This window comes from Papio anubis, chromosome 19 (assembly GCF_008728515.1).
Source record: "Papio anubis isolate 15944 chromosome 19, Panubis1.0, whole genome shotgun sequence".
NCBI classification, from domain to species: domain Eukaryota; kingdom Metazoa; phylum Chordata; class Mammalia; order Primates; family Cercopithecidae; genus Papio; species Papio anubis.
In genome coordinates this window covers 68,286,268-68,299,696 of record NC_044994.1, presented here as the reverse complement: position 1 = coordinate 68,299,696, position 13,429 = coordinate 68,286,268, and positions in this window count along the sequence as shown.

Sequence of the window (13,429 nt, the reverse complement as noted above, 5' to 3'; positions counted from 1 at the left end):
CTTCCCTGACAGGCTCCTCTGCAGCTTTTCCCATTGCTCAGCTAGGTGCACGCTTAGGGGAAAGGAGACCAGCGTCCCCTTCAGATCACACATCCCATGTGGTCAGGGGCCAGGAGGTGTGAGAGACCACGAAGGCCTCAGTCCACTGTTGCAGGTTCTCCCGTCCCTGAGGCCCCACCTTGTCCTTGCTCTCCCATCCCTGGCCATCTTTCCTGTGACCTCAGGCGCAGCAGGAGCCACAGCTTCGTACACAGCGTAAGCAGTGCTCACAACTGCATAAGGACGCAGCCCTAGAATAAATCCGTCGTCGTACATATGTCCCAGTGCATCTGACTCTGATGGATGGGCCCCTGCTCGCCTCCCCTGCACGGTGCCTGTTTGCCTCTCCACTTTTCCTTTTGCCGCTCGTGCAGAAACCCAGCGTGGCACCCATCATAATGGGTTCTAATTTGCTGCGACTAAGGCCAGAAACTGTGAGTTGTTCTTGCTGTTTGGCTGTTTTTGTTTGTTGGTTGGTTGTTTTCTGTTTTGTTTTGTTTTCAGGGAAGGGACATTTTTTTAATCCCTGGTACATAGAAGGTGACAACTAATAACTGTTTGCTGAATGAACACGCGTTTACCGTTTACCTTGTCAGACTCAGATCCGCTGAGATGGGTCTAATGCTGTGATGTTACACATTCAAATCACCCTCCATTCTTAGGGGTTTTACCTGCATTCTACTGAGGGGTTTGGAGTAGGGTGTGGGGGAGGCACGGAGCTGCTTAATTTTTTAAAGAGGGACCTTCCCATTTGACTTCTTGAGAGAGAATCTTTGCCACTTGCGCGTCCCTTATTCTAGTTCCTGGGTCATACTAGGCCTTCAGTCAAGTTTTTTTAGTGAGTTCATATCTTTGCTTGTTGCAAAAGTCACGGCAGAGAAGAGCAGGTGAGTCCTTGTGACGGTCCTGGGCTCCACAGCACTTTGGGGGTAATCTGCCATTTTTAAACAGCTCTCAACTGTTTATCAGCTCCGTTGGTCAAACTGCCATTCTCCCCTGGCCTCAAACATAGCTTCTCTTTCCAGTCCTCAAATAAATGAGGTAAAGAAACCCAAGCAAATACTCTGGAAGATTCGTCTCCTGCATTTGCTGATGGCTTCCCTTAGAAGCAGGCACACAGACCCAGGCCAACTTGCACGGCCAGTTTAGACCATTTTCTTTCCTCTCTGCAGGGCTACACCTCAGCTTACTTATGTCTGTTCTGTTTTAAAAGATGCTTAGGACGTGGGCACTTGAATGGAGCTCTTTGAAGTAGAAGCACCATATAAATCTAAGAAAAGAAAAGTAAAAGGCAGCTCCAGTCATCTGCAGCTCTCCTCCCTCACTAGTGAGAGAAACCCAGGCCGGCAGAGTCATTTTTCCTCTTTGGGTGTTTTCCAGCCATGGCTTCCTCCCTTTCATCTCACGCTAAACTCCATTTAGATCCGTTGGTGTAAATGTACTTTAAAAATGTAGCGATGCTTCTTTTAATGAAACCACTGCATTCTAATGAGTCATGACTTTTTGGAAGTCGTATTATAGAAGTAAAAATAACATAGAAAGCAGAGAGACACAGTCAAACCTATCAAAGAAGGGATGGAGCCAAGGACAGAGACTTGAAAACTCATGAGGACCCCACTAACAGAGGGCCAACCTGCTGTCAGGTCCAGATGTGTGCATGGGAGGGTACCAGTGGCTGGAAGCTCTAACTTGTGCTCAGGTAAGGAGAGGGGTCACAGAGAGGCCATCACTGGAACCTTCCTGTCCTGGAGCTGTGCCTACACATGGGCACACTGTTGAAACTGGAGAAAAGCCAATGAGAAGCTCATCAATTCTGCCACCCTCAGCAAACCCTGGACATAGCTTTCCTGGAGCCCTGGTTGTAGCCTTTCTCCTGCTCGTCTGACCTGGGGTGAGGTTGTGCAGAGCTGGTTCATTTTACAACTCCCCCCAGAGTTGCTTTCAAATATTCACTTCAGGACTGGTGTCCTTTTGAGTTCTCCAGAGAGCCAAATAATGTTTAAGTACCTTCTAAGCATCAAACACATTATCTCATTACATTTTCTCAACAATCATGTAATTTCAGTGTGAGCCACAGTGTTCTATGTAGGCAGACAGATGCAAGAGGTTTAGGCACACAGCTAATGAGAGCTGAGACCTGAACCCACGTCTGCTGGTTCTGAAATGCAAGACCATTAGCTTCCCTCAAAAGAAACCCAAACTTACTGCAGGAATTCATTCCCCAACAAATATTTATCTACTTATTTACAGATGCCTAGCATTTCTTTTACTGATAGCAGAAAAATTTGTTTCATTCCACAGAAATGAAAAAGTTAAAATACAGATTAAGTTAAGGCAGTAAATGACAGTAAAATTGAATTCAGCAAAAAGTGTCAGCACCCCTAGAGAAAAATACCTACCATGGATTGTTTGCTGATTCCTACTGAGGGTGGACATCTGTGGTGAAGGAAGGAGGCTCAGATGAAAAGGGGAAAAAAGGCAAAGGAAACAGATGTTGAAACACAGACTTCCTCTGTGGGCTCTGACCAAGAGAGGCTGCACTTGGAGTCACCCAGTGTCCTGCTAATTGCTGCAATGAGTTGTCCCTTGCGATAACTCGCATATGAGCTATCATCTTCAGTCTGGGAGACTCTTTCCCATAAGACTTATCAGTGAAACTGGATACTGAGTTTGCTTTCTGCATTTTCCTTTTGCTCTTATGGTGTTACCATCGACTGCTGTAAAGTAATTACCCTTTCTAGATGGTGGAATATGCTTTAAAGCTGGGTCTGAGAAACCCAGCTTCAGTCCTAAGGTTCCGATTGACCTAAGTAGATAGAGTGCCAGTGTAGGCCTAAGATTCAGGAAACTGACATGTTTTAATGTGAGGGAATCTGAGCAGTTTTCCACATTGGATTTCAATATAACTACACAGCAGGATGGCTGGCTTATGGTTCATCCCAACGCTTTCAGAAGGAGGAGTCAGGTACATACACTGGATTGGTGTCGTCAGACACAAGAGAGCATTTGAACACAGATGAGTGTCTGTGACTCAGGTTTGTCTGCCATCTTCCAGGCGCTTGTTTCTGAGCTTGTAGTAGGGTAGGATCCTTCTAATAAAATTCGAGAAAGTTCACATACATTAAAATACTTTTAAGTGCAAGAATCTGTAAGAATGTAATAATTTACCTGAGGGGAAGAATTTTTTGACACCGTGTATTAGTCTGTTCTCACACTGCTAATAAAGACATACCCAAGACTGGGTAATTTATAAGGAAAAAAGAGGTTTAATGGACTCATAGCTCCATACGACTGGAGAGGCCTCACAATCACGGCAGAAGGTAAAGGAGGAGCAAAGGCACATCTTACATGGAAGCAGGCAAGAGAGCATGTGTGAGGAAAACTGCCTTTTATAAAACCATCAGATCTCATGAGACTTATTCACCATCACGAGAACAACATGGGAAAGACCTGCCCCCCATGAGTCAATGACCTCCAACCAAGTCCCTCCCATGACATGTGGGCAGGATGGGAGCTACAATTCAAGATGAGAGTTAGGTGGGGACACAGCCAAACCATATCACACCATGTTACAAATGAGGCAGAGCCATTCTCCCAACTTCCACATGGAACACAGCACAGCTCCAACCCATTGAGAGTCAGGGAACCAGTGTTTCTTAGCCACTTAGATCCAAGGGGCAAGGGATGAGCCTTCCCCACAGCTCCTGTGGTGACGACTCAACCAGCAGCAGCAGGGCTTAGTGACGCAGAGCTGAGGAGGGCAGGGCTGAGTCCTGGGGGAAATAATGATGCCTGGAGGAAGGCAGGTTCACAGTGGCTGTTGAGAGCACTGCAAGACACCTCACAGATTTCAAAGCCGCGGAACTCTTGGAAATGGATGAATCTTGAAAACAGTTATTATTTATTACTATTACTTTTTAAATTTTGTGGGTACACAGTAGGTGTATATATTTATGGGGTACGTGAGGTTTTTTTTTGTTGTTTGTTTTTCTTTTTCTTGTCTTTTTTTTTTTTTTCTTAAGACCAAGTATCCCTCTGTCACCCAGGCTGGAATGCCATGTCGGCTCACTGCAACCTCTGCCTCTGGGATTCCAGCGATTCTCCTGCCTCAGCCTCCCGAGTAGCTGAGATTACAGGCACTGCCCACCACACCCGGCTAATTTATGTATTTTTAGTAGAGATGGGGTTTCACCATGTTGGCCAGGCTGGTCTCGAACTCCTGACCTCAAGTAATCCGTCTGCCTCACCCTCCCAAAGTGTGAGCCATTGTGCCCGGCCAGTACATGGGACGTTTTGATACAGGCATGTAATGTGAAATAAGCACGTTATGGAGAATGGGGTATTCATCCCCTCCAGCAGTTATCCTCTGAGTTACAAACAATCCAATTACACTCTTTATTTTAAAATGTAGAAAACATTTGTTCTTGAGTACAGCCTGGGATCCTCCCAGAGATGACTTATGAGAAACCTTGAGGGGTTCTTTCCTCTGAGTCCTACTAAGTGCCCGTGTTTGACCCTAGGATGACATGGCTTAGGAACATTAAGAAACGATCGGCTTAGAAACATCCCAGGAGGTGCATGCCTCTGGAAGCAGGTAACCTTCTGGGACGGGCCCTTTCCAGCTTGTCTTGGGGTTTCCACTGACCCTCATAGAAGTGAATACAGGGATAATTATGGTCAGTTTGAAATTGTGCTCATTGTCAACCCACTTTTCTTGATGAGGATTGGTCCTTTGACTCAGAAAACAGCAGCCAGTGAGCAGTGAAGCCCCACCTTCAGATGCTTCTGGTACCCATGTGAAGGCAGCTTCACTTAGGAATGGGAGTAAATGCTACCTTTAACTTTGCTGTTGGGGTTATATTGAAGAGTTTAATGTTGGTCAACCTGTTTCCTGATGGATGTGTGCTCAGGGGCCTTTGACATATCTTGAGAGAAACAACATTGAGGGGATTGACAAAGACACTGAGCCATTGACTGAGTGTGGGCTCAAAGAAGTGCTTCACTGTGGCCCACCCAGCTGGAGAACATGAAGTTCTTGAAGGTACATTTGCAGAAGCAAAGCAAATCAAATATTCATATATTTTGATTTCACAAGTAAAATTATTACATTGCTGAAGGCTTTACCAGTAGCTTTGCAGAGTTGATCCAAAGCTGTTGGGGCCATCCTTTGTTCCTTAAGAGAACAAAGTGCAGAGCTGTGTCTGGAAACTGCTTTGCGTGTGAGCTACAGCTCCTTCATCCATAAGCAGCAGGAAACCATGCTCAAGCCTCTTCAGAGTGGGCCGATTTTTCACACTTGAGATCAGAGTCCCAGACGGTCGTATCATCAGAAGAGGAAATTGTCAACACATTTTTCCAAAGTATTTTACAAGGAAGTTCGAAATTGCATGGAAGGAGCCATTGCACTTGAAGCTAAAATGGACTTTTATTTGAAGGAAAAATATATGAGGAGCTTCAGATCTAATTAAACAAAGGACCCTTGATCCAATTGTACATACGCGGTGTCTACAGTTCTGGTACTGAAAAGTAACACTTTGCAGGCCCATGTAAATAATTGTAAATGGTTTCACTAGCGTTTCACATCAATCAAGACTCCACCAGTATCTTGTGAAACTCTCCCCTGGGCTGTACTCAAGCCACACGGACATTTTCTTGGTTATGGGCACCACTCAGGTGTTCTCATTTCCGACCTTGACTACAGGCACTTTCTTCTCCTTGGAAGATCTTTCCTTCTCTCTGACTTTGCTAACTCCTCTTTATGTTTTGGGTCTCTAGATAAATATCTCTTCCTCCAGAAAGCCTTCGTGGACCCTCAAAGTCTGGTGTTGCCCCTAAAACACCTCTCTCATAAGAACGTTTATTATATGGAGCTGTCACTGCCTGTAATTTCTTGACTTCCCTATAGGTTATAGGGGCCTGGATGTAGGGGCCACAATATTCCCAGTTACACTGCAGTCAGGTAGTAGATGTGTGTCACAGGCATGGACCACACGCCTATCAAGTAGGTTTCCCATTTAGAGAACATAGGAGGAATCTATTTTCTCGCTACATTTGTAGTTAGGTTAGGACTAGATTATCAGCTTTAGTCAATGGAGTGTGGGTAGAAGTTACAGACACTACTTCTAGCTTGGCCAAAGAAACCTCTGCTCCACTCTCCTCCTCTGTCCACCTTTCCACTGTGATCATGGAGGCCAGGTAAGTGAGACGGCAGCAACACAGGTGGAGAGAATGGAAGGAGATTCCAGTGGGAGCTGCCTGAGTCACACTGGACTATGACACAAGCAAAAACAAACCTCCACTTTATTGAAACCTCTGAAGATTCGCAGGGGCTTAGTTTTGACAGCAGAATCTCGCTCATCCCCACCCATACAGGACTCAATGAATATCTGTTCAATAAAAGAATGAGTGGCTGCTCAGCACCATTGCTCTCAGTGGTCTGCTGGACCCTCCCTGAGTGTGATGCACTTCTGTCCATGAGCCAGGGGCGCCTCCTTCAAGCAAGGGGCAGGTGAATGCAGGGAAGTCATCAAGGGACATCTTGAAGGTATGGATGGAGAAGTACGGACAAGCCGTTCGCTGTGTCATGGCTTGTGTTCTGAAGGACATTGTACATATTTTCTCTCTGCTAATTGTTCATCTTTGCCTCCTGATATGGTTTGGCTCTGTGTCCCACCCACAATTTTGTGCTGAATTGTGATTCCCAGTGTTGGGGAGGGACCTAGTGGGAGGTGATCAGATCATGGGGATGGATTTCTTTCTTGCTGTTCTGGCTAGAGCAAGTGTGTTCTCACGAGATCTGGTTGTTTGAAATAGTGTGGCACCTCCACTTTTGCTCTCTCTTTCCTGCCACCACGTGAAGAAGTTGCCTTATCCCTCTTCACCCTTCTGTAAGTTTCTGTAAGTTTCCTGAGGCCTCCCAGCCATGTTTCCTGTACAGCCTGTGGAACTGTGAGTCAGTTAAACCTCTTTCTTAATAAATTACCCAGTCTCAGGTAGTTCTTTATAATAGGATGGGAATGAACTAATACACCTCCTTCTGCTAGCGTCAAGGAGCCAATAGAAGGAAGTTCTTTGTTTCTGTAACTGAGGCCATGGGGTCTGGGCTATGCAAAATCTAGAGACCACACATGTTCCAGAAATAGTGCCAGTTGGAGAGTCACACTGACTGGGTTTAAAGAAGTATGCTGCCTCCAGAACTGTGTGACCCTGGGCAAGTGACATAACTGCATGAAGCTTGGGAAGGAAGGAAAAGTTGTTGAATAAAGGCATGTATGAATCTGCACAGTGGGAGATAGTGGTATCTTCCTTGCAGGGATGATGTGAAGATTAAATCGGTAAATACTAGTAGAGGTTATTGGCATGCAGTGTGTATGGTCAATAAATACTTGATGTTTGTGGGCACAAAGTATCGATATTAGTGCTTTTGTTTTTGGCATCCCTTGGTGCTGATTTAGCGTAGAACTTGCAGATTTGACTCTTTGAAAGGTAATCTATAACTTGGTCATTCTCTGTCCATTTGCTGATAACCCTAACCAATAACCAATGCAGGTTAACTAAAGGATGCTTCTAAACTGTTCTGAGAAATTTTGAGCACTCTGGCTTATTGTCTGAGACTATAATAATATTAATTCAATATAAGTATAAAAGATCAATGCTATCAAGGTGCTCCTATAAATTGTATGGTCAAAGCCTTGCTCCCCCAAGTTCTATATGTATGACTACACTTTCATTGGCCAACCTATATTTAATAATGTCATTCTTATTTCTTTGTCAATATCATAAACTGATCAAGTCACTGCTACTCAAAAAAGTAGCTTCTGTTTCTACTGTGTCCAGAGTTCTCATTAAAACATTCTCATAAAAACAAGACATGTAATTAATACAAAATTAATAAAAAGAAACGACATGAGGTAGAATCCTCATTGTCTTATAAACTACTTAAGCAAACTCTTATTTTTGAATCTACTTTGCTGATAGCTTGCAAGATTTTTGAGAGATAAAACATATTGTATATTGTTTTACCAAAGAGAAAGTTTTTTCTCCTTTCCACTGCTGGTTGGAAGAACCTATCCTGAAGTACCTGATTTGGAGTCAGAGAAAGGAAAACAAAGATTGCTGCCTTCCCAGATCTCAGCACAGGCTCACAGGTAGCACCTCCTGTGCTCAGGTGGTTTCTGATGAAATGCCATGCAGTGGTTAGAATGCAGGATATGGGATCAAACAGCCTGAGTTTAGTCATTTCCCCATCACTTTCCTGCTATGTGAGCTTGGGCAAGTTGTATCTGTTCTGTTCTTTTTCTCATTAACTATGAAAAGGGAATAAAAAGAACACCTACCTTATATGATTCTTAGGAGGGTTTAAAGAGATAATAAATTTCAAGTGTTTTAGAACAGTGCTAGGCACAGTATAAGGGCTGAATGAATATCAATTGTTAACAACTATTTTTCTTCTTTCATAAACATTATAATAACAAGTCACTTTTTCTCTGCTCACAATTTCCAGTAAAAGGGAACTGGATAATCTAATGGAGTTCTGCATTTTATTTTGAACTATTTTAGCAATATTCATAAAAATTCCATCACAATATGTACTATAAGGCAAGACAGTCAAATGACAATTAGATTTTAACAGCTAGTGGATTATAAAGTTTACTATTATCCATCTTTTTCTTCAAATAAACATTTGAATTATTGCTGTATAATTAAACCTGAGTGAAATGCTCCATTGATAATGACAGTTCCATTCTGCTTTTATGAAGAAATAGCTTCTACCCTGACTTGATAAACTTTAAACTTCGGGGACTTCTTCCTTTTTGAAAGTGAACATCGCTTACCAGAACTATGCAATCTGGATAGTGTGATTCTGTTGAAGCCCTTTAGAACTGTGCTTAAGGATAATGTCTAACATTTACACAACAATGCTAGAGCCCATGTGGTTGGGTATGGAGAAGAGATGGGATTTGAATTAAAGAACAGGTAGATTGTCAGTGAAATCTAATTTTAAACAAACTATTTAAGAATCTAGACAGGGATTTACAAACTCTAAGAATACCATTAAATATGGCCGGGCGCGGTGGCTCACGCCTGTAATCCCAGCACTTTGGGAGGCCGAGGCGGGCGGATCACAAGGTCAGGAGATCGAGACCACAGTGAAACCCCGTCTCTACTAAAAATACAAAAAATTAGCCGGGCGCGGTGGTGGGCGCCTGTAGTCCCAGCTACTCAGGAGGCTGAGGCAGGAGAATGGCGTGAACCCGGGAGGCGGAGCTTGCAGTGAGCCGAGATCGCGCCACTGCACTCCAGCCTGGGCGACAGCGCGAGACTCCGTCTCAAAAAAAAAAAAAAAAAAAAGAATACCATTAAATATGCAATCAATACAAAGGATGTTTACAATTCTTGTTGAACTACATGTAAATATATATCCATATTTATATTATATTGTGAAGAATCAGGGTAATAGAAAATAGTCTATGAAAAAGAAAAGAAATGGGGCAGCATTAGTTTTTGAAGTAAGCATGAAAATTTAGTTACTTGGAACTTTCAGGGTTGCTTTGCAGGAAACCATAAACTTATTATTTCCAGTGAAATAACCCCCTTTCCCCAGAGGCATACAGTATGTGTTTTACAGTGTGTCCTCATGCCCCAAGTAATTAGATGTCAAAATCAGGTGTCCATTCCTCTCCTACCTCCTTAAGTGGAAGCAGATCCCTCAGGATTTGGAAACTCTTTTGGTTAAATTAATCTTGAGTGTTAGAAGGCCAAGAGGATGTGAAAACATCATAGATTCTTTGCTCATCTTTAATTCCATAATGAAGCTTGGTCCATTTGCTATCAAGACCTTTCCGTCAAAACTCACCTGGTTTGAAGTAAAAATACTACTCTTTAATTTGATACACTTGATAACTCTGCTTTCACTAGGGTTCTCAGTTCACGAAAGAACTCTGCCATATCATTACCTAATGGCCTAGAGCATAATCCTATCTCAGTACAGAGTGTGGAGATGGTACCCTTTGGCATAATTCTTACACCCCTCATCTGGAGATGTGACATGTCTAGTACTGTAGCCAGAAAACTACTGCTGGCTGCCAGACCATCCATGAGAAGTCTAGTTCTGTGAGTAAGTGAATCCAACAAACACAAATACACTCTTTGAGGGAGACAATGAAATTGCAATTCAATACATAAAAGTCCTTGTAAGAAAGAAGTAATTATATTATGTGTATTGTGTGTGTATATACAGGGATGAAATTCTAAACATTTGACAATTGGTGTGGTAGAGGTGCCAATCAGAGGCATTGCTGGCTTGTAAACCACTGCTCTGGTCCCACTGGGGCTTGGTAACCAAACATACCCCATAAAGATACATGACTCAGATACTAATAGCTCATCCAAAAGTGCTTTGGAGTACAAAAGAGGAAACAAATTTAATTATGATTTGCATGAAATATTTGATGTAAACTTCATTTAATTCGATAAACAAAAATCAGAGTCAGATTGCTTAAAAAATAGAAATCCATGCCCTATTTCAAAAAATAATAGATACTCTTTAGATAAGCTTAACAAACAGAGAATTTTGGAAATGTGACTTTTCTGTTTTAACCCTTATGACACGGAGTATGGCAGCAGACCACTTGAGATTGGTTAGCATTTATTGAACTGATGCAGCAATGAAAAAGGTATTTAGAATACAGTCTTTGATAACATAGTTTTTAAATGGGGAACAATCTGTAGAGCTGGGTTTCTTTCGAATCATTCTAGTTTCCTTTTAACATTTAAGCTGAGCCTAATAGGATTCTATGCTCTCAGCTAAAATTAATCAGGAGATGATTTATTAGGTTTTTACAATGTTTGCAGGTTGCCTTGACATTTAGTGAATGCTGCTTCATATACCTGCATGTCTGCCAGTGGGGGAAGCTGCAGATATTGGGCCTTTGAGGAGGTTTTGTAGGAGGCCTACCCACAAAAAGCATAATTATTTATCTTTATTTTCCTTTAAGGAAAATTCATTCTCTCTTCGGTACTTTAAGACTCCAGTAGCAAATCTTAATATTATGCTTTGGGGGTGAAGTGTTTGCTGCAGTAAGAGGAAACCTGAGTTGCAAGACCAGGCAGAAAGTGGTGAGATGCTTTAGACCCATCTGCTGAAGACGTTCTTTGGAGTGTCCTGTGGAACTTTCTCTCTTCCTGCAAAAAAGGCAAATAGCCAAAGAAGAATGATGAGTGATTTTCATGCAAAGAACAATATATCAAGAATATCTAAATTAATTTAACAATTACAAGGAATATTCTTGGCCGTATCAATTTAAGATATGCTTGCAAGCGGGAAATGGTTTTCAATTTATATATGTCATTCTGGTATTTCTTCAGTGACTAGGACAAAAAAAGAAGAGAATTTTTGGATTTCTGTTAAATCGACCCATAATTTTTTTAAATGGACTCTTGTGTTTGAATAGCTGGCAAAGGTCATATAAAGGTCAGGAATTTAGCTCAAAAAGTGTGTCAGGCTTCTCTATGAAAAGTAAATAAGTAATGAATGAAAGAATAAATAAATAAAATTTAGAAGTAAGTACAGTGCAAAGTATTATCTGATGATTGATTAATTATAAGGAGAAGTGGCCATTTATGATAAAACCATCTTATGGTAGAAATGATGACTGAAACAGATGCCCTGCTGTAGAACGGAAATAGCCTTCGTGTTTGGAAGGTTTACCAGGGTTTGACATGATGGGATGTCCTTTATTGGCATGAATCTGTCTTATTCATGACAGTATCACCAGAAAGGCAAAAGGGAACCCTTCTGATTTCTGAACAATCAATAATTGAAGGTGTGATTTTTGAAATCTCATGCTCTGCTGGGTAGTGTAATCGCCACTGTGTATCATGTGCCAGGGCTGTCAGAACCAAGTATCATAGACTGGGTGGCCTGTACAACAGAAATTTACTCTCTCTCAGTTCAAGAGGCTGGAAGTCTGAGGTCAAAGTGTCAGTAGGGTTGGTTTCTCCTGAAGTGGGCCCATTTTAACTTACACCTTTGAAGGCCCTATCTCCAAATACAATTGTGTTCTGAGGTAGCAGGAATTAGGACTTCGACATACGAATTTTGAGGGAGACACAGTTCAGCCCAAAACACATAACACATTGCAAAATAGCAAACCACCAAAAAGTAAGACCCTATGGTAGAACTCCAGTGTAGCAGTCTGTTTTTCATTCCCTGCTCGTACTTATCACAGTACTAAAAACAGATTCAATGTTTGTGTCCAACATCTCAGTTCAATATTTAAAAAATGTATGACTTCTGTTGCTCATTTGAAATGAGAGGATGGGAGGCAGAATAGTTTCTGTGTGTAAGAGAAGAAGAGGATGATGTCGGTGCTGGAGACAGCATGTGCATGTTAGTTTCTTTGTTTATTCGTTCACTTATTTATCAAACTCTGGCTGCCTGCTCTGAACTATGCCCTTTATTAAAGGCAGAGACACAGTTTAAGATCCCCTTTCTTTCCTCACAGGGCTCGCAGACCAAGGTGGAAGGAGAAGTGAACATGTAAAGAATTATAAAGAAAATGTGGTACATATAAACCGTGAAATACTATGCAGCCATAAAAAAGAACAAGATCATGTCCTTTGCAGGGAAATGAATGGAGCTGGAGGCCATTATCCTTAGCAAACTAATGCAGGAACAGAAAACCAAATACTGCATGTTCTTACCTATAAGTGGGAGCTCAATGATGAAAACACATGGACACAAAAAGGGGAACAACACACACTGGGGCCTATCCTCTCTGACACGAATAAACTGCCTCCCATCCTCTTGTTACAAAATAAACAACAGAAATCATACTTTTAAAAATATTGAAGTGAGGTTTTGGACACAAACCATTGAGTTCATTTTTAGTACTGTGGTAGGCATAAGCAAGAAATTAAGACATTAGGAAACTAAGGAATGGGTTCTAGGCTTAACATCTGGGTGACAAAATAATCTGTGCAACAAACCCCTATAACACAAGTTTACCTACTCCTGAACTTAAAAGTTAAAAAAGAATGAAAAATGTTAACTCGTTTAACACATCTCTGATAACCACCCACTTGGTATCACATCTTCTGGGTGCTTGGGACGTAACCCTACATGAGAAAGACATGGGGGCACTTGGATTCTCGCTGAGGGACACAGTTGGTGAATAATAAAGGCCACAAATACATATGCTGTAGAGTGTCAGAAGGTGTTGGGTTGATGGAGATCAGAAATTGAGTCAGGAAAGGGGCTGAGGAGTGTGACAGCACTGTTAATGGTAGGGTGGTCATAGAGGTCTCTGTGAGGTGGTAACTCATGCAGAGAAACTTGAAGGAGGAAAGGGAGGTGAGTACATGAGTATCCAGCTGGGGACAGAGAAAG